The 18,656-nt window shown below is 34.5% G+C and overlaps 1 protein-coding gene across 1 annotated transcript in view; it reads right to left on the bottom strand.

Annotated features, from left to right (window-relative positions):
- The window catches only part of PARD3B (par-3 family cell polarity regulator beta), a 1,311,536-nt gene that overhangs the window by 326,946 nt on the left and 965,934 nt on the right, over positions 1–18,656 (bottom strand). The window lies entirely within an intron of this gene.

The raw sequence follows: 18,656 nt of genomic DNA, 5'->3' as shown, positions 1-18,656 counted from the left end.
CCTAGGACAGCAATCCTAACAAAAAAAATGAAGGTAATAATGGTTTGCCACCTTTTAGATAATATGCAAGGGAATGGAGTCCTTTGTGCTTAATGGAGACCTGTAGTTTTGGTTAGCCCTGAATTAGGTCAGTCTCTTAGGAGTTTAGATTTAATACTGGAAATTAAATAAGTAATCTGTAAGTCATTCAACAGGGTAGCTATGGTTCAGTGGATTAAGTGCTAAAACTGAAGTCAGGAAGACTTATCTTCCTGAGTTTAAATCTGACCTCATAGATATACTACCTATTCAACCCTGGGCAACTCACTTAACCCTGTATGTCTCAGATTTCTCATCTATAAAATGAATTGGAGAAGGAAAAATGATAAACCACTCCAGTATTTTTGTCAAGAAAACCTAAAATTAGGTCATAAAGAGTTAAACATGAATAAAATGAGTGCACAATAAAGTCACTCAATAACTAATAAATAGAAATTTAGTTAATATAGGAATGGGAGGATTTTTGAAAAGAATATGACAAACAGATGTTCTAGCTATGTAAAGCTTCCCTGAATTTGAGATGTCTATCATAGACTACTTGTCAAGACTACATGAGAAGCTAGAGTTCCTCATAGTTGGTTTAAACTCAGATAACTAAGAAATGATGTACTGAGTTATACTCCCCTGATGGTTTCAATATCATTTAAAAGAAAACTAAATCATGCATTTAGGTGGGAAGTTAACAGCAACTGCTCCCACTACAGTCTAATATTACCAGGGAATGAATAAAAAAAGAAGGGAATCAAATGAACCATTTAGTAAATAGTTCTATTACACATCTCTCAGTTTGTATGTTCCTAGAGACTGTGCTATGTTTCGTGATATTTGATTGGCAATGGCATACTGTCCAACTATGAGGAGAAACAAAGTCTTCTCATATTGATACCTGAAGTGGGAATGGGAATACAAAACATCATTTGAATATATTATGACACACTCTCACTGGTTATGGGTTTTTTCAGGCCTTTCAAGGACCCAGGATATCCTGGCTTTAAGGGAAATATCTTATTAAAGCCCTAATTTTTTTCAATTTCAAATTCACATTTGAAATTATAGTGCAAGACCTTGATAAAGTGATATTTCCTTTGCAAAAAGCAAATTCATTTTATACACAATATTTCAGGGCTACAGTTATTTTGTGAAGTAAGAGGCAGTATACTGTAAAATTCTACAAAAAAAATCCTCTAGTATTATTATAAAGACCCACGATGAATAGACTTGACCATCATCTTAATCTTTATCTTCTAAAGCTTTTGAACTAATTATTTTGAGGTATTTAAAAATGAAAACACAGTTCCAATTTTATAATGGAAACAAATACAGCCATACCTCAGAGATATTGTGGATTCAGTTCCAGACCACCACAAGAAATCAAATATCCCAATAAAGTGAGTCTATGATTTTTTTTTATTTCCCAGTGCATATAAAAGTTAAGTTTACACTATAGTGTAGTCTATTAAGTTGCATTGGTATCATGTTTTTAAAAAGCCAATGTATATATCTTAATTAAGAAATACTTTATTGCTAAAAAATGCTAACCATCATTTGAGCCTTCAGGGAGTCATAAGCATTTTATTGGTAGAGGGTGTGGTTTTAATGTTGTGATGGCTATTAGCTGATGAGGCTCATTGAGATAACTGTGGCAATTTCTTAAAATAAGATAACAACGAAATTTGTTGCATCAATTGACTCTTCCTCTATTAAAATATTTCTCTGTAGCATGCAATGCTATTTGAGAGACTTTTACCTACAGTAGAAATTCTTTCAAAATTGGGGTTAATCTCTCTAACCTTCTTGTTGCTTTATCAACTAAGTTCATATAAGATTCAGTATTGTCATGACTCAGGGAATAGGGAGGCCCGAGAAGAAGAAAAGAAAAAAGGACATGGCTGGTTGGTGGAACAGTCAGAACACATAACATTTATCATTTAAGTTTGGCATCTTATATGAGTGCAGTTCATGCCGTCCCATAAAAATTACAATAGTAACATAAAAGATCACTGATGAGAGATTAGCTTAACAGATAATAATAATGAAAAAGTTTGAAATATTGTGAATATTACCAAAATGAGACACAAAGACATAATGTGAATACATTCTACTGGAGAAAATGATGGTCAGGGTTTGATGCAGGTTTACCATAAACCTTTAATTTGTAAAAAAAAAAAAAACAAAACAAAGCGATATCTGTGAAGCTTTAGAAATGAACCACAAAAAAGGTGAGGCATGACTGTATATGAATCACTATAGCTTTTAAAATTTTCCAGTTTAGTTTTGTTCTGGTTGGAACATAGCTATTCTGTAAAATAATGGATTATTATATTAAAATTTGCCATAATTGCTATTATATACCAATTAATCTCTTTTTAAAAAAAGTCTAATACTTATAATTGAACCCAAAGTATAGTAATTCAAGTAATTCATGAAAATAAAATGTTAGGATGGGTTCTTCAACATGGAGATTTAAAAAATATATATCTGCCCCTTAGCAAAGAACTTCTAAAAATAGAGGGTAGTATAATTTACTTCTTATCAAGGGTAGCATAGTAAGGTTTTGGATACCACAGAAGAAAAAGTATACTTATATTATACTAGTAGTTGTTTATAAAACCAGTTTGATACTCTTTCAGTATCTTCTCTTTGAGTTATGCCTGATCTTATTGCCAGTTTCTATGCAGATCCCTTGAAAGATGGGATGATTTTGTGCTTATTCTTTAGCAAGGAACTTTCTGATCCTGAAAATTTTGTGGGAAGATGTGCTAAGGAGACCAGTGAAACCTGAACACCACAACAGAAAAAAAAAACTTAGAAAAGGTTCCTAAATGAATTTCAATACTCATTGTCAATGAGGTTGAAAACAATTGATAGAAGTAATGGCACCCAAATTGTGTACTGGAAAAAAATGTCTGCTGAAAATATTAAAGCAGTTCACAAAAAAATTATAAAGACAAACAGATGTGCACATATGAAATTCAAGGCATGGAAGTTTAAATTTTTTTATCCAACAGTTAGAAATTTAGAAGTGAAACATATTTTGGTGTAGTAGAAAGAAAAATGAATTTGAAGTTAAGACTTGAGTTTTAGAGGTCTGGCTTTGATTACATATGTTAGCATAGGTAATTCACTTAAACTTCCTGGGTCTCAGCTTTCTTAGTTATTAAAAGAAAGCAGTGGACTGGATGGATCAAATGGATGAAGTTTCCTTGTTATTGAAACATTTTATGAAATTATTAATAGTTTTAGAGTCTATTATCACTTCTGTTTTGGAGGTGGTCAGCACCATGGCTAGAGGTAGCAATAGACTTAATCAGTGCTAAGTCTGGGGAAAAAAGTGAAACAGGAATACTGGGCAGCATTGGGTTGTCATTGTAACAACTTATTATTGCAGGAAAATGTAAGGAAGAGGAAATGAGATTACATGTAGGGACAGGGGCATCTCTCTGGGTCTATTCTTGAGTGCTGTGATTGACAAGGAAGGAGGTGAGGAGAGTTTGAGTGTCTTCCCTGTATGAAATGTCTTATGGCAGTACCAGATTCTGTCTCTAAGTGGCTTAAGTTCAAGTGTTGTGTTTTTTAATGTAAAGGTTGGATTTGTGTTGAGAAAGACTTTCAAAAATAGTTACATTTTTAACATTTCTGACATAGCACTTTATACTAAACTCCAGGGATGTGTTTGAGAGACTGGATGGCAAAGGGAAAAGAAGGGAGAAGAAAACAAGCATTTATTAAGAACCTACTATGTACCAAGCTCTGTGATAAGTGCTTTACAAACATTATCTCATTTGATCCTCAGAACAACCTTGTGACATTGGTGCTTTTATTAGCCCCATTTTACAGTTAGGGAAATTGAAGGCAACAGGTTAATTAACTTGTTTAGGGTCACACAGTTAGTAAGTGTTTGAGGCAAGATTTAAACTTAGGTCTTCCTGTTTCCATATCTAGCAGTCTACCCACTGTGACACCTAGGTACATAGTGGATAGTAGGTTATAGCTGGCCTGGGAACCAGGAAGACCAGAGTTCAAGTTCCACATTTGACACATACTGGCTATGTGACCTAGAGCAAATAATTTAATTTTTTGGTGATTTAGGCAACTCTCTACTTAAGACTATATAAACTATAGTAGACACAAAAAGTGTCTATTAGTATTGATTCCAGAAGTTTTCACTGAAATCTCCCTAACATAATAAAATCCCATGTCTATTGAATAAAAGCTCTACTTCATACTGACTAAAATTATTCACTCTTAGAGGACTTTTTCCCAGAACACTGGGAAAAGTTCAATGATTTTGGGTCACTGGGTGATGCATCTAGGGACTGATGAGGTCATCAGACATTTATACAAAAAATGTAGTGATTGACAGTGGCCTTCTTTGGAAAAAAAATATGGGCTAGAATCCAGACTCTGAGATATTGTTTTAAATTCCCTGCTGATATAATAAAGATGAACCTTTATCTACTCCTCACCACTACTATATTTTCCTACTACATTCTTTCAAATATCAAAGAAGAGAAGAGCTTGCCTGAAGTCACCCAACTGTTTATATGTATCATTGTATAAGTCGAAATATGGACTTAGTGTAAAGCATGCAATGGATTCTAAGAATGAGAAAGAGGGTTGTGTGTGTACATGGATGTGCATGTGCTTTTGCTATAATGTGAATATTTAGAAGATTATAGAGAGGAGAGGACTATGTCTTGGGGTAGACAGAATGATAATGCAGAGAGAAAGTAGAATAGTAAACTGTTATTTTGCTTCTATTTTTTTTGGACCAAGGAGAATTACTATCAAAACTGGGAAGCCCAGAATGCAAACAATTAAAAGGGTATTAAAACTCAAGATAAATATAAAATTATGAGATAGTATTGAGCTTTCCTCAATGAAATCATGCCATGTCAACCAACTATAAATCCTAAAGATGGAAAGAACTAGCAGTTCAAATCAACATACACTTATTTATTAGTTTATTATGTGCCAACCACTATGAAAGGTCTTGGGGATAAAAAGAGAGGTATAAATAGTTCCTGCCATCAAGGAGTTCATAGTCAATGGTGGGGACAAGATGTAACCTAGCAGGTAGGATTAGTGAGGGATAATAATCTTTTTAAAGATTCTGGAAAACAACAGTAGTGTAGCCAAACAACATTTATTTAGTACCTACTATGTGCTAGGCACTTTGCCAAGCACTGGGGATACAGAGAAAGGAAAAAGATTCTGCTTTCAAAGAGCTTATAGTATAATGAGGGGAAAGAAAATAGAAACAATTAAGTACAAATGAGACAGATAAAGAATAAATTGAGGATATGAAAGAAGACAGGGAGAAGATGCTACCATCAAGAGAAATCAGGGAAGGATTCTTATAGAAAATGAAATTTTACCTTGGATTTGAAGGAAACTAGTGAAATTTGGGGAAAGAAATGAGGGACATGGGGCACAACCAATGAAAATGCCCAGGGCCAGTGGGATAAATGGAAAGAAGCTAAATGTCACTTGAACACAAAGTATGTGGGTGGGGGAGGTATAAGGTACAAATGGGACTAGAGATGGGTCAGTGTTCACTTTTTTAAAAGGAGGGGAAAGGTAGATTTTTCAGACTGTTGGCCAGTGGTATTGGATTTAATTGCAAGTAAAATTATATAACAAAATATGTTATTTTAAAATCCCTTTCTGTACTAGACCTCAGTTCCAAGGCATAAAAAGGGTACTTTCTGTACTTTCTGTACTAGACATCAGTTCCAAGGCAGAAAAATGGTAAGGACTAGACAATGGGGGTCAAGCAACTTGCCTAAGCTCACACAGATAGGAAGTGTCTCAGGCTAGATTTGAACCCAGGATCTCCAGTCTCTATCCATTGAGCCAACTAGCTGTCCTATATAATAAACTATGAATGCTTAAAAATATGTAAATAGAAATAATCATCAAGAATTAGCATGGATTATTCATCATATCAAATCACTTTTTAAAAACAGGGTTACTAGATTGGTAGATCAGAGAAATGCCATAGGTGAAATACACTGAGATTTCAATACCTCAAGGTTCTGTTCTCTATCTATTTTATGCAATCAACCAATAAGAACTTATTATGTTCCAGGTATTCAACATTTTTTATCAATAATCTGAGAGAATGCATCAAAGATTAGCTAGTAGAGGTGGGATCCCCAGAGTCTTCAACGTCTATGGCCATGGGTCAAATGGAATAAGGCAAAATGAAGAGAGATAGACACAAACTTCAGGCTCAGAAAACCAATTATACTTCTAAAGGATCATGGTGGTGGAGCTACACAATGGTTCAAGGGGAGAATATCTGGGCTGTGGTCCTAATATACCACAAGATCTGTTTTAAGTCAACAAAGTAATTATGGCAGTCTCTAAAGCAAAACTGCTCTTAGACTTCATTAATAGGAGGATACTGCCCAAAATAATGTTCCTCTCTGTCCTACTTTAGGCAGACTAGTTAGAACTGTCTTAGTTTGTATTCAGTGTGGGGTACCACATTTTTGGAAGGCTAATGACAAGATGAAGGGAATTAAATTTTTGTTTTTATGTATTTTTCTGCCTCTAATTTTTTTGATTGCCAATCTGCATATAGCTGAATTTGTGTGTGTTGGGTTCACATAAAACAAGGTCAAATTGTAAGGGGAAGAAGGGCAGCAGTTTCAGAGAAGCAGTTTTTTGTTCTCTCCAAGTAAAATTTTCTTAATTGCCTAAAAGTAGAATGAGATTCATCAGGAGACTCTTAGTTCCCTATTACTGGAGGTTTTCAAGCAGAGGAGAGGTTAAACTAGAATATCTCTGGGATCCCTGTATACTCTGTGATTTTCTGATAAAATAACAGTTCATCAGCCAACCTAAAGTAATATGAAGACTTAACATAAATATCATCATGAAAATAAGGTGAGTGGTTTTCATTTCTCTAAAATTCTCTGCCTAATTTCTCTAAGGTCTATTGCTTGACTAAGCATTCTCTAATTATCTTGGCCAAATTTAACTATAATCTAAATATCATTTATCTTTGCAATCATCAGGTTTTCAAAAAAGGGGCAAATAAATATATATTATATATGTCTAAATATATACAATTGTCATTTCAAATTTTGGAATGGCACATAAAAACAGTTCTGTGGGACTTGTCCTCACCAAACCACACCCAGTCTGTTGACCTTCAGTGTGCACCATAAAGTCTTTAAAAATATAAGCATATGTTGATGGAAGATTAAGATGGTGATGTGGCCACATATGGATTATGATTTGATGAAAATGAGATGAAAATATGCTTAATCTACAAACATTCCCCAAGGCTATTAAGCAAAGGGAGGTATGGTTTGTTCGTTTGTTTTTTCCCCTCTCTACCCTTGTAGCCCAAATTATAGCAATAAACTCTGTGCAGTAAAATGAAAGGCGTAACATGTTTGAGAAGAGATGGTGATGGATTTATCAGTGCAGTTCAGCAGCACAAGTTAATAACTAGCAGAATATTTTAGAATTTGCTTTTTTTGTTCAACTAAACTGTGTGAAGCTTGATTGTTAATGAGGAATCATCCTATGGATTAAATATTTGCACCTATTTGTAGAGGTCTCTCTTTTGAAGTTTCATTAACTTCCAGAAAAATACATTTTATTCTTCGAAATGTACTTTAATTTGGCGTGGGTCAAAGCTGGCTTAATGTATTTCTTGATTAGACAGTGGTATTATAGAATGGCAAAAGTTAAAGGTCATTAAAAACATCAGGGGTTTTTGTATTTTTTTTTTTGGTTTCTAATATTATTTGAAATGATCTTCTTTCGGTAATTTAGAATGTCTACATCTGATGATGAGAGGTTAAATAAAATGAGGCCAGCAATTTCAAATGTAGGACAGTAAAATGATACAGATGCACCATATCTAACTTCAAAGTTTGTTCTGAAGTTAAAAGGAGCTGATAACCTAAAGAAGAGATCAAAGAATACATTGTGTACAAGTGGGCTTTCAAACAACAATTATTACTGGACTTTAAATCTTGCAAATTAACAATCAATACACAAACACTTATGTTGTTTAAAGTTGGCAACAGACAACAATATACATTACACAAACCATCCGCCCTAAACTATATTAATGTTCTAGCCCCAGTGCTTATCAATTATTTAAGGAACATTTCCGGAGCAGGTTGGAAAGGGAGAATGCAAGGTTGTTTTTTTCCCCCATGCAGAAGAGAGTTATGGGTCTTAGGTTAAAAATATTTCATTGACAATGAAAGCTTTTCTGAAGAGGACAGTCATAGTGTCCATATGTATTTAAGTGACCATGATATTGTCAAGTGTGGATGTTTGTGATATTATCAAATGATATGGTTGTCCAAAGGAAGTGGCTTTTTCTCATCCTGTCAGTAAAATAACAGATCAACATATTGAAATATTGGCCCAGCTAGACTTTCTTCCATTAACAACCAGTTGAGACATGGTTTTAAAGCAATGGTTAAATGAATGGCTCTATGTCTGTAATAATTTTGACTTAAAATGTCAACTATATTTGAGATGCCATGTGCATTTAATCAATGTCTCTGCATTATAAAATAAATATACTTCAATGTGACTGCCTTGCCAGTCATAAATCATAATTCACAAAGACAAGAACATCTTATCCTCTCTATTGATAGCTGTTAATGACACCACCGATTAAAATGTTATCTGCTTGCCCTACTATTGTTAAACAGACTATTAGAATTTTTGTTATATTCAGAACCTCTAATTCCTTTTTTCTGCTGAAGTGTCTGCTATGGAGGATATCACAGTATAGTTATATTTAAAGAAAAAGATTTAAAATGCATGAGGAAATACAAGGTTTTTTAGGTTAGTTTTAATATCTTTCTAAAATTAAGAGATTAATCTTTATAACATTTATGAGCTCAACATATGACCGACTTCTTTTTTCCAGATTTTAATACTTGAAGATATCATTGAAAATGTATTTTGAAGGAATACAACATCAAATTTCAGTCTAAATGCTGTAATATTCATAGACCAAGGAAACAGTTGAAAGTCATAATGGCTGATATCATTAGGTGAGGAAGTCAGGAGACATATTAGCGAATAGATATGGTTGTATATTAGATAACCTAAATATTAAGAGAGTCTACATTCACCAGTCTATGTACATTTGAATATTTCTTTGGAAGTTATATTTAATTTAAGAAGTGGCAGATATAAATATCTGTTTTTCTAAAAAACCCACTAGTTATTTTCCTTGTTGTCCTCTACCAAGGGCTGTATTTTGGCTCTGCTCCTAGCATCTCTTGGCCGTTCTTCCATGGTCCTCAATATTCTTATCTATAAAATAAGGAAACTGGATAGGATGCTCTCTAAGTTCTTTTCTAACTACAAAACCAATTGTTTTCAATGGTTGTGGTGAACATTTTATGTTGGGGGAATAAGCAGAATGGTGGTTTCTTTCATTATCTGGAGGACAGAGGATTTGACATGAAATTTTTAAAAATTAAAAAGACTTCATTGTAAAACTTTCAATGAAAAACAAATGTGGTAATTCAGTGGGTAACAAATACAAGTGATAAATATTCTTTCAAAATGTGGCTAAGAATAAACTAGGATTTGAGTTTGAAATTTTGAAGATTTTTTTTATTATAATAAAAGAAATTCAGCAGAACAGACTACAGAAAACAAGAAATGGAATGATTAGAGGCTAACTCTAGTCAAAGAATTAATTCTGTTATTGTGAAATGAAATAGCAGTAAAATAGACTAGAATGACTTTTGGTCCATATTTACAGAAGCATCACCAATCAAATAGACATATCACAGCTTTTTGCTATCACTAAGTGAGACAATTACTAGAATTAAATATTTAGGTTGTGCCTACACAAACAACTGTTCCAAATAAACTTACCCTTAATTCAAAGAAGGGGAAAAAAAGTTTAGATTTTGGTTCATTCTTTTTGTAGGGAAAATGTCTTTTGTACTGACCATTGTGGTGTTTTTTAGAGTCAGTTTTCCTTTTGAGAAAGTGTTCCCTTCAATGAATCTATTATCACACAGGGGTAATTTTTAAGTATAAAAATTAGAGTCCATCTACATGATCTCAACCTAACTCTCATCCTTGTTCTCTCGAAAATCATTTCTTTGCAGGCCATCCACATAATATCCTGGGAGCTTTCTGCCTTCTGCACTGTGTACAGAGTAGTAGGTGCTAAGAAAACATCTGACTTGAACTGATTAGGCATAATGTTACAATACATTTGAAATCTATGAAAAAATCAAGGAATTTGAAGAATTACTTAGCATTTTGGAAAATGATGTAACTGAAGAAAGCAATTAAATTATGAAAGAAAAAGGGTAACTAAATTATGGAAAATTTTCTTTAACTATGAGATCAATTTAGCTGGTCTAATAGCTTCCAAGGACAATTTAAGTAACCACACCACTTTAGAAATTTTAAACTATGGCAAAAAAGGTGTAACATGAGGAATGAGTCTACAGTGATGAATAGAGGGTCCCAAAAGCTCAATATGAATTCTAAAGGTCAAAGTTCTAGGAAACTGTTGTCAAAGCTTCACCAATTGTTTTTTTTTAGTCCATCTTCATCACAAAAAACTTTCTTACATAGTCAAAATTCCAGTGAGGCAGAGGAGAGTAAGCAAATCTATGATATTGATTTTCTAATACATATTGATTAGGGTTGAAATTTAAAGTGGAAAATTATAGTCTCCTGAGGTAAAAAAAAAAAGCTAATCAATGGGAACTAATATTCCAAATCATAGGTATCACTGCCCACTGGTAACTTAATCAACAACCATAATACAGAAACTATTTCTAGTGCATATTATTGCAATTATTTCTTTTATTTTTAAAATTTCTTTATACTATATAAAAAAGAATTTCTAGAAATTACACCCCTTTTCTATTGATAGTTTTCAACTAACTTTCTAGTTGAATCATTAGGATTTTCCACATATACCAACATATCATCTGCAAAAAAGGTTAGCTTTATCACCTCTCTGCCTATTTTGTTTCCTCAGTTTCTTTTTCTTCTCTTATTGTTATTGTTAGCATTTCTAATACTATATTATAAATATTGGGAATAATGGGCATTCTTGTTTCACTCTTGATCTTTTTTCTTTTCTTTTTTGTTTTTTAAACCCCTTAATTTCTGTGTATTGGCTTCTAAGCAGAGGAGTGGTAAAGGTAGGCAATGGGGGTCAAGTAACTTGCCCAGGGTCACACAGCTGGGAAGTGTCTGAGGCCAGATTTGAACCTAGGACCTCCTGTCTCTAGGCATGACTCGCAATCCACTGAGCTACCCAGCTGCCCCTTCACTCTTGATCTTAATGAGAAAGTTTGTGGGATATCCCCATTACAAATAATACTTGCTAATGGTTTTAAATAGGGCTTCAGATCATTTTAAGAAAAAAATGCATTTACATCTGTGCTTTCTAATATTTTTAAATAGAAATGAGTGTTGTACTTTGTCAAAGGCTTTTCCTGCATCTGTTGATAAAATCTTGTGATTTTTATTATTTTTGTTACTGATATAAAACAATTATGTTGGTAGTTTTACTTATATTAATCCATCCCTGAATTCTTGGTATAAATCCTGTTTGATCACAATGTATAATCTTTGTGATAAATTGCTGTAGTCTTCTAGCTAAGTATTTTATTTAAGATTATTACATCCATATTCATAAATGAAATTAATCTATTATATACTTTCTCTCTTTTTGCTTCATTTCTTTCTTTTACCTTATATATCATATGATTTTTTTTCAGAAAAATTTTTGGTAGCAATTATGTTTTAGCTTTTCTCCTTTACAATATGATATAGGAAAAGGTCAGGAGGCCTTAATTCAAGCATCAGCTCCAACAGTAACTAGTTAGGTGACTTGGATAAGGAACTCTTTCAGAATTTCAATTTTCTGATATATAAAAAATGTCTAATCATGTCTATTTCACAAGACTGTTTAACATTTATGAAATGTGACAGAAAATTGAACTAGTTTAAAGATTACTTTTGTTCTCTAATAACACACTTCATTCAAGTAACCATTTATTGAGCACATACTATATGCTGGACATTATGTTAAATACAGGTAATATGAAGAAAGACAAAAAACAGTCCATGTTCTCAAGGAGCTCACAGTCTAATGGGGGAGAAAATAGGCAAAAATGTATCATGTACAAATTGAATGAGAAAGGTTATTGTAGAAGGTGCAGCTTTAGTAGAGACTTGAAGTAGGCCAGGGGAGCTAATAGGTAGAAAGAGGAAGAAGAGAATTCCAGAGGCATTAAAGACCATCAGTGAAAATGAATTAGGAAATTGAATGTTGTGTGCCAGAGACAAATGGAAAGGAGGTCTATGTCACTGGGTTGTAGGACATTATGTGTAGGAAGGGATATGTAGTGTAAGAATACTGAAAATGTAGGAAAAGATAAGGTGATAAAGAACTTTAAAGGTCAAACTTTAATCCTAAAGGCATTAAAAATCTGGTCAAGTCTATAGGGGGTGTATGTGTGTAGGGGAGTGAGGCTGTGCTTTAAGAAGAACAAGTTGAATTAAAGGGGCTATAAAATATCAATCTGAGATATTCAGTAGGCAGTTGGAGTTGGGAGAGTAGAGGTCAATGCAGAGGGTATGCCTGTACAAATAAAGCTGAGAATCATCTTTCTAGAGATGACAGTTGAATCCTTGGAAGCTGAGGAGATCACCAAATGAAATAGTATAGAAGAAGAGAAGACCCAGGACAAAGCTTTAGGGGACACCCATTGTTAGCAGGTGTGCCCAGAATGTTGGACTTTGATAGATGAATAATCAACAAAGGAGACTGAGAGGGGGCAGTCAGACAGGTAGAAAAACCAGGAAAAACCCCAGAAAAAAAAAGAGAGTATAAAGGAGAAAAAGCTGATCAATAGTGTTAAATAATGGCAGAAATAAAAAAAGATGAGAATTGAGAAACATAGTAGCTGGGAATGATGGCCAACATGTTGGATGAAAGAATCAGGATTCAAAAAGATACTGACAAATTGAAACTAAGTTAATATTTGATGAGAATAAATTTAAATTTTGGACCTGGATTCAAGAAGTCAACCATAAAATTGTGGGCTAGGAGGGAGAGCTAGTTAAATAATTCATGTATAAAATACTTACAGCTTTTAGTAAATTTCAAACTCAACATAAATTATCAGCATGATATAAGAGTTAAAAGAACTAATATTCTTTAATAATAGAAGAGGTGTCAAGAACAAGGAAGATGATTCTGTTGGCTGAATCACGTCTTGAGTATTGTGTCCAGTTTGTCAAACTATATTTTAGATGGGACATTGAAAAGATATGATTATGTCCACAGGAAAATGACTAGAATGCTGAGAAAATTCTAAATGATGACTTTGTTGAAAGAATTAAGAAGAAAATATTTAAGTGGCTCAGAAAATAGTATCACGTAAAACAAGTGTTTTAGCTTTTCCCTAGGGATGAAGTAGCCATGAGCACTGAAGAATGTAGAATTAAGATCACAAAGAAGCTCAATATGAAGGAAAAAAAAACTCCTAAAAATTAGCATGGTCCACAAATTGAACAAATTGCCTTCAGTGAAACCTCGATCATTAGATTTCTTCAAGATGAGTTGGATAACCATTTGTTAGGCATAATATTATATGTGAGAGTCAAAATCTGAGTATCCATTAGACTTGGTGACTCAGATCTCTTCCAATGCAAAAATTTTGTGATACTATGGAAGGAGGGCAGAGAAGTATAAAAAATAAATATTTTAAAATTGGGTATCATGTCTCCTAAAAATTTAAAAATTATCTGTCTCCATCCAAAAAAAATTCCTAGAAATTCAGTTAAGAAATAGACTCAAATGAGTACTGTACAGAATTTTTAGTACACAATCATTTGCAAATCAAACTTTGGACAGAGGTTTAGTTCACTGTTAGTACATGTAAGAAAGATGACTATTTTCACATTATTTTCATGATTTAAAAATTTACAACAAAAAGATACACCTTGTTGACATTCCACTCTCTTCTAGTGGTATTTTCTTATCTGCAGGTAAAAAACTCAATATTTTATTTCCAAATCAAATGAGATAATATATGGAAAGAATTTACAAATTTTAAAAGACTATGTAAATTCCAATTAAATTTCGGTCATAGGTATATATCCTTTTTGCAATTCTAAAAATCTTTTTCTGTATTCTGTCTGGGAGGAAGGCATTTTTCCTCTGAAGGCTAATATCATTTATACTACTGGATTTTGCACTGATTATGGCCTTGTATTGTTTGCTTATGATATCCGCTTCCCATGTTTTTATTTTACTGAATTAGATTGCAATATCATTGAAAGGATATGGCTCTTTTCTATACCTTCCATGGGTACTCAATAAATATTTACTGATTGATTGATTAATTAATTGGCAGATGCCTCACATATTTCCAGATGAAGTGTTATTTAACCTGTTCTTTACTTGAGGGAAGTTGATCATTTTAGTACTTAACAGTCATTATATTTTAATTCCTCCTGCAACAATTTTGGCCAATTTCCTCTAGTGCTATCCTTGGTGGAAATGGAGAGCATGTGGTTACCATTACCAGTTAATTTACCTATTTCATCTTTGAGAAAAAAAAAGAAGTGTATTTTCCCAATTTTTTTTTCAGAAATTCAATTTTGTATCATCTAAATTATTTTTCTGGCTTTTACTCAAGAAACCTACAGGTCAAAACACTTTTAGTTTGATGTGTATATCCAAATTAACTCATTATTTTAAAAAAGTTAGCAAATATTTATGTTGTGTCTATGATATAGCAAGTACTGTGTTAAATAGTGTTAGAAAATAATACGGGTATAGCCAGGGAGGAGACATATACGTTTTTCAGTAGAGCTATGATCTAGAGCCAGAACAAACTTGAGGTGTTTGGGACTTTGTCCAAGTGCCAACAGTACTTGCTTAGTGTGTGTGTGTGTGTGTGTGTGTGTGTGTGTGTGTGTGTGTGTGTGTGTGTAGGGGGGGCGAAAAGGGGGGATTTTCCCCTTAGGTATATGCCAGCCATTCAACTGGTTGTATTTCCTTGATTATCCTTCTGATCACGACACCTCAAGAAAGCATAGACATAGCATTCTTTTTCTGAGTGTTTCACCAACTTTTCTACTTTGACAACTCTACAGGTACTGCCTGGTCTGGGGACTCACAGGATATAGAACCTCCAATATCAGAGGGGATGGGTAGGAACTGGTGATTCCTCCTATAGTAAACTTAGCCTTGACTCTTCCCTTCCTCACTGCCTCATCTGCCTTCTCTTTTATCTGAGCCATTGAAATGTCCAATTCCACTGTTGGAAACAATAATCTTATTTCCTTCAATGTTCTTCCTCTAGTGCTCAATGAAACCAAGATTTCTCCTGAAGACATAATTTCTCTCAAAACCTGAGGCTAGTTGCTCCTTCTCTTGTGCCCTCTGACAAAATGGAAGTGGAGGAACAGTCACATACTCCTCAGTCTCCATGGCTACATTCAGGCACACTTCTTCCACTATCACACAGCAACTACCTTCTATTCTTTTAAGTTCATTATCCTATACAAATCCTGGTTGAAGCTAGTTAACACAATGGATAGAGTACTGGGCACAGAGTCAAGAAGACTCAAGTTCAAATATATCCTCAGACATTTCCTAGCTGTGTAAACCTAAGCAACTAATCTATTTCTGCCCCAGTTTTCTCAGCAGTAAAATGGGGATACTAATTTTTCCATTGAACCTGAGCCACACATAAAGATGATTATATCTTTGATCTTGTCATCACTCACAAATATGCTACCTCTATGTTTAAGAAATTTGAAATCTGTCTATCCAACTATAGTCTATTATCTTTTATTTATGTAGTTTTTTCTTTATCATCTGCCTTCCCTTATGAAGCCCTACTCTTTGTTCACACTATATCCCTAAAACCCTAACTTAATTCTCTTTCAGGTCATCTCCCCTGCATTAACTACTCTCTTCTCTTTTACTCAACTTGACTCTTAGATGAACCAATTCAACTCCATAGTGTCCTTCTTTCTTGAATCCCTACCCATTTATCATATTGTCTCACCAAGGCTCGGCCTTGGATTACTCCCACTATTGACCACTTTCACTCTTATCCACATGCTACTGAAAAAAGATAGAATCATGCAACCATTCTGACTTAGTCCACTTCAAATTTATGTTGTGTCAACTGGATCCTTACTACTACTAGGCAAACCTTATAAACCTCTCTAATCAACTCAACATCTTATCCTCTACCATAGCTCTTCTAAACCTTTTTATTTCTCCTGAAACTTCATGTCTCCTCTTCCTCTCACTTTTTCATCTGAGAACCTTGCTTTGTTTTTACAGAAAAAAAATGGAGGCCATTTGCTCTGACTGTTCTTTTCTCCTCTTCCTTGTCTCCTAATGTTTTCTGCCACTGTCTCCTCCTTCACTTCTCTCTTACATGATTAAGAAGCAGATTTATTCTTTACCAAGGCTTGTTCATGTGGTCCTGTTTCCCCCAAAGGATCCCCCCTCTGTCATCACTTATTTTCACTTTCTACTGGCTTATTTCCTTCTTCCTACGATTCATGTCCATGTCTTCTTATACTGAAAAAATCCTCACTTGGTCCTTCCATCCACCCTTGCTAGCTATCATCATTTATCTCTTCTGCCCTTTGTAGTTAAATTCCTGGAAAAGGCTGTCTACAATAGGGGGCCTCCACTTTCTCTCCTACTCTCAATCTCTTACAATCTGGTTTCTGACCTTATCTTTCCACTGAAACTGCTCACTCCAAAATTACTAAAGATCTCTTAAAGTTGCCAAAACCAAAAGTCTTTCCTTTATCCTTATCTTCCTTGATCTTTCTATAGTCTTTGACATTGTTCATCATTTCTCTTTGATAATCTCTTCTGCCTAGGTTTTATGCCTCTCTCCAGTGGTTATCTTCCAGTCTGTCTGACCACTCCTCAGTCTTTCAGACTATGCACTCTAACCAAAGAGCCCCAGTTCTTTCCTGGATCCTCTTTTCTTCTCCCTTTTCACTTGGTGATTTTATCATCTCCCAAGGATTCATCACCATCTCTATCTAGATGATTCTAAAATCTATATATCCTGCCCAAAACTTTCCCCTGACCTTCAATCTCCAACTGCCTTTCAGACATCTCAAACCAGATGTTCAGGAAATGTCTTAAACGCAACATGCCCCAAAACAGAACTCATTATCTTTCCCTCCATGCATCACCACTACTACTATTACTGTAGAGGATAATATGATCCTCCTAATCCCTTTGGCTTGCAATCTAGGAGTTATCTTTAGACACTTCACTATCTCTTCCCACCCCACCCCCCATATTCTGTTTATTTCAGTTTTGTAACCTTTCTTCAATATCCCATTTCTTTTTCTCCTCTAGCATTGCCCCCTCTTTAGTGCAGGCCCTCATTACCTCACATGTGAATTATTGTAATAGCCTCCTAGTGGGTCTGCTAATCTCAAGTCTCACCCTGCTTCAATCCATCCTTTTTTCATCCGCTAAAGTTTTTCCTTGAAGTACAGATCTGGCTGTGTCACTCCATACTCAATAAATTCCAGTGGCTCCCTATTACCTTCAGGACTGAATACAAAACACTCTGCTTGGCTTTCAAAGCCCTTTATAACTTATCCCCCTTTTACCTTTCAATCTTACCTCTTACTCCCCAAAATGTACTCTTAGATTGAGTGACATTGGCCTCTTGACCATTCCAAACATCTCTTGGCTCCAGGCACTTTTTCTTCCTTCAAGTCCAACTAAAATCCAATCACCTATAGAAAGCCTTCTCTAGCTCCTCATCATTCCAGTACCTTTCCTCTGTTAATTATTCCTATTTATCATACATATGCATAGGCACACATATATATGTATATGTGTATATACATGTATATAGATGTAGTTTGCTTTGTGTGTGTGTACATATATATATATATATTTTTTGCATGTTAGCTCTTCAATTAGATTGTCTTGAAGGCAGGCTTTATTGTTATTTTTGCCTCTTTTTGTATCTCCAGAGCTGAGGCACATAGAAGGTGCCAAATAAGTGTTTATTGATTGACTGAGACTCCCAGGGCTGTAGTGAAGATCAAATGAAATATTTCATGTGCACGGTAAACACTGAATAAATGTCTTTTCCCTTCTTTTCTCTTCTCTAGTCGTGTACAGACAGACCTCAACTCCATTACCTTGCATGCTTGGCTCACTGTCTTCTTCTATACACCAGCCTTTGACCCTCAGCTCTTCTACTTCCCAACTTCTATGAGCCTCTGTTTCCATTTGTAGTGGTCTATGTTCATGCTCTGCTGTGACCCCTATGATGAAGTGATTGTTTACACAGAATAAGGATAAGGAAGTATCCAAAAGTGGCAGCACAATGAAAATCTAATTATATGAAAACAGAGTTGTAAAATAGAGGAGGCTAGGTAGTGCAATGTATATTGGGTCTGAAGTCAGGAAGACTCACCTTCCCGAGTTCAAATCTAGTCTCAGACACTTGCTGTATGATCCTAGGCAAATCATGTAACCCTGTTTGCCTCAGTTTCCTCATCTGTAAAATGAGAAGGAAATTGCAAACCACTCTAGTATCTCTGCCAAGAAGACT

The sequence above is a fragment of the Gracilinanus agilis genome, chromosome 3 (genome assembly GCF_016433145.1).
Source record: "Gracilinanus agilis isolate LMUSP501 chromosome 3, AgileGrace, whole genome shotgun sequence".
Lineage (NCBI taxonomy): Eukaryota > Metazoa > Chordata > Mammalia > Didelphimorphia > Didelphidae > Gracilinanus > Gracilinanus agilis.
Note: the sequence above shows the minus strand (reverse complement) of the source record. Positions and strands in the feature narration are given on the sequence as shown.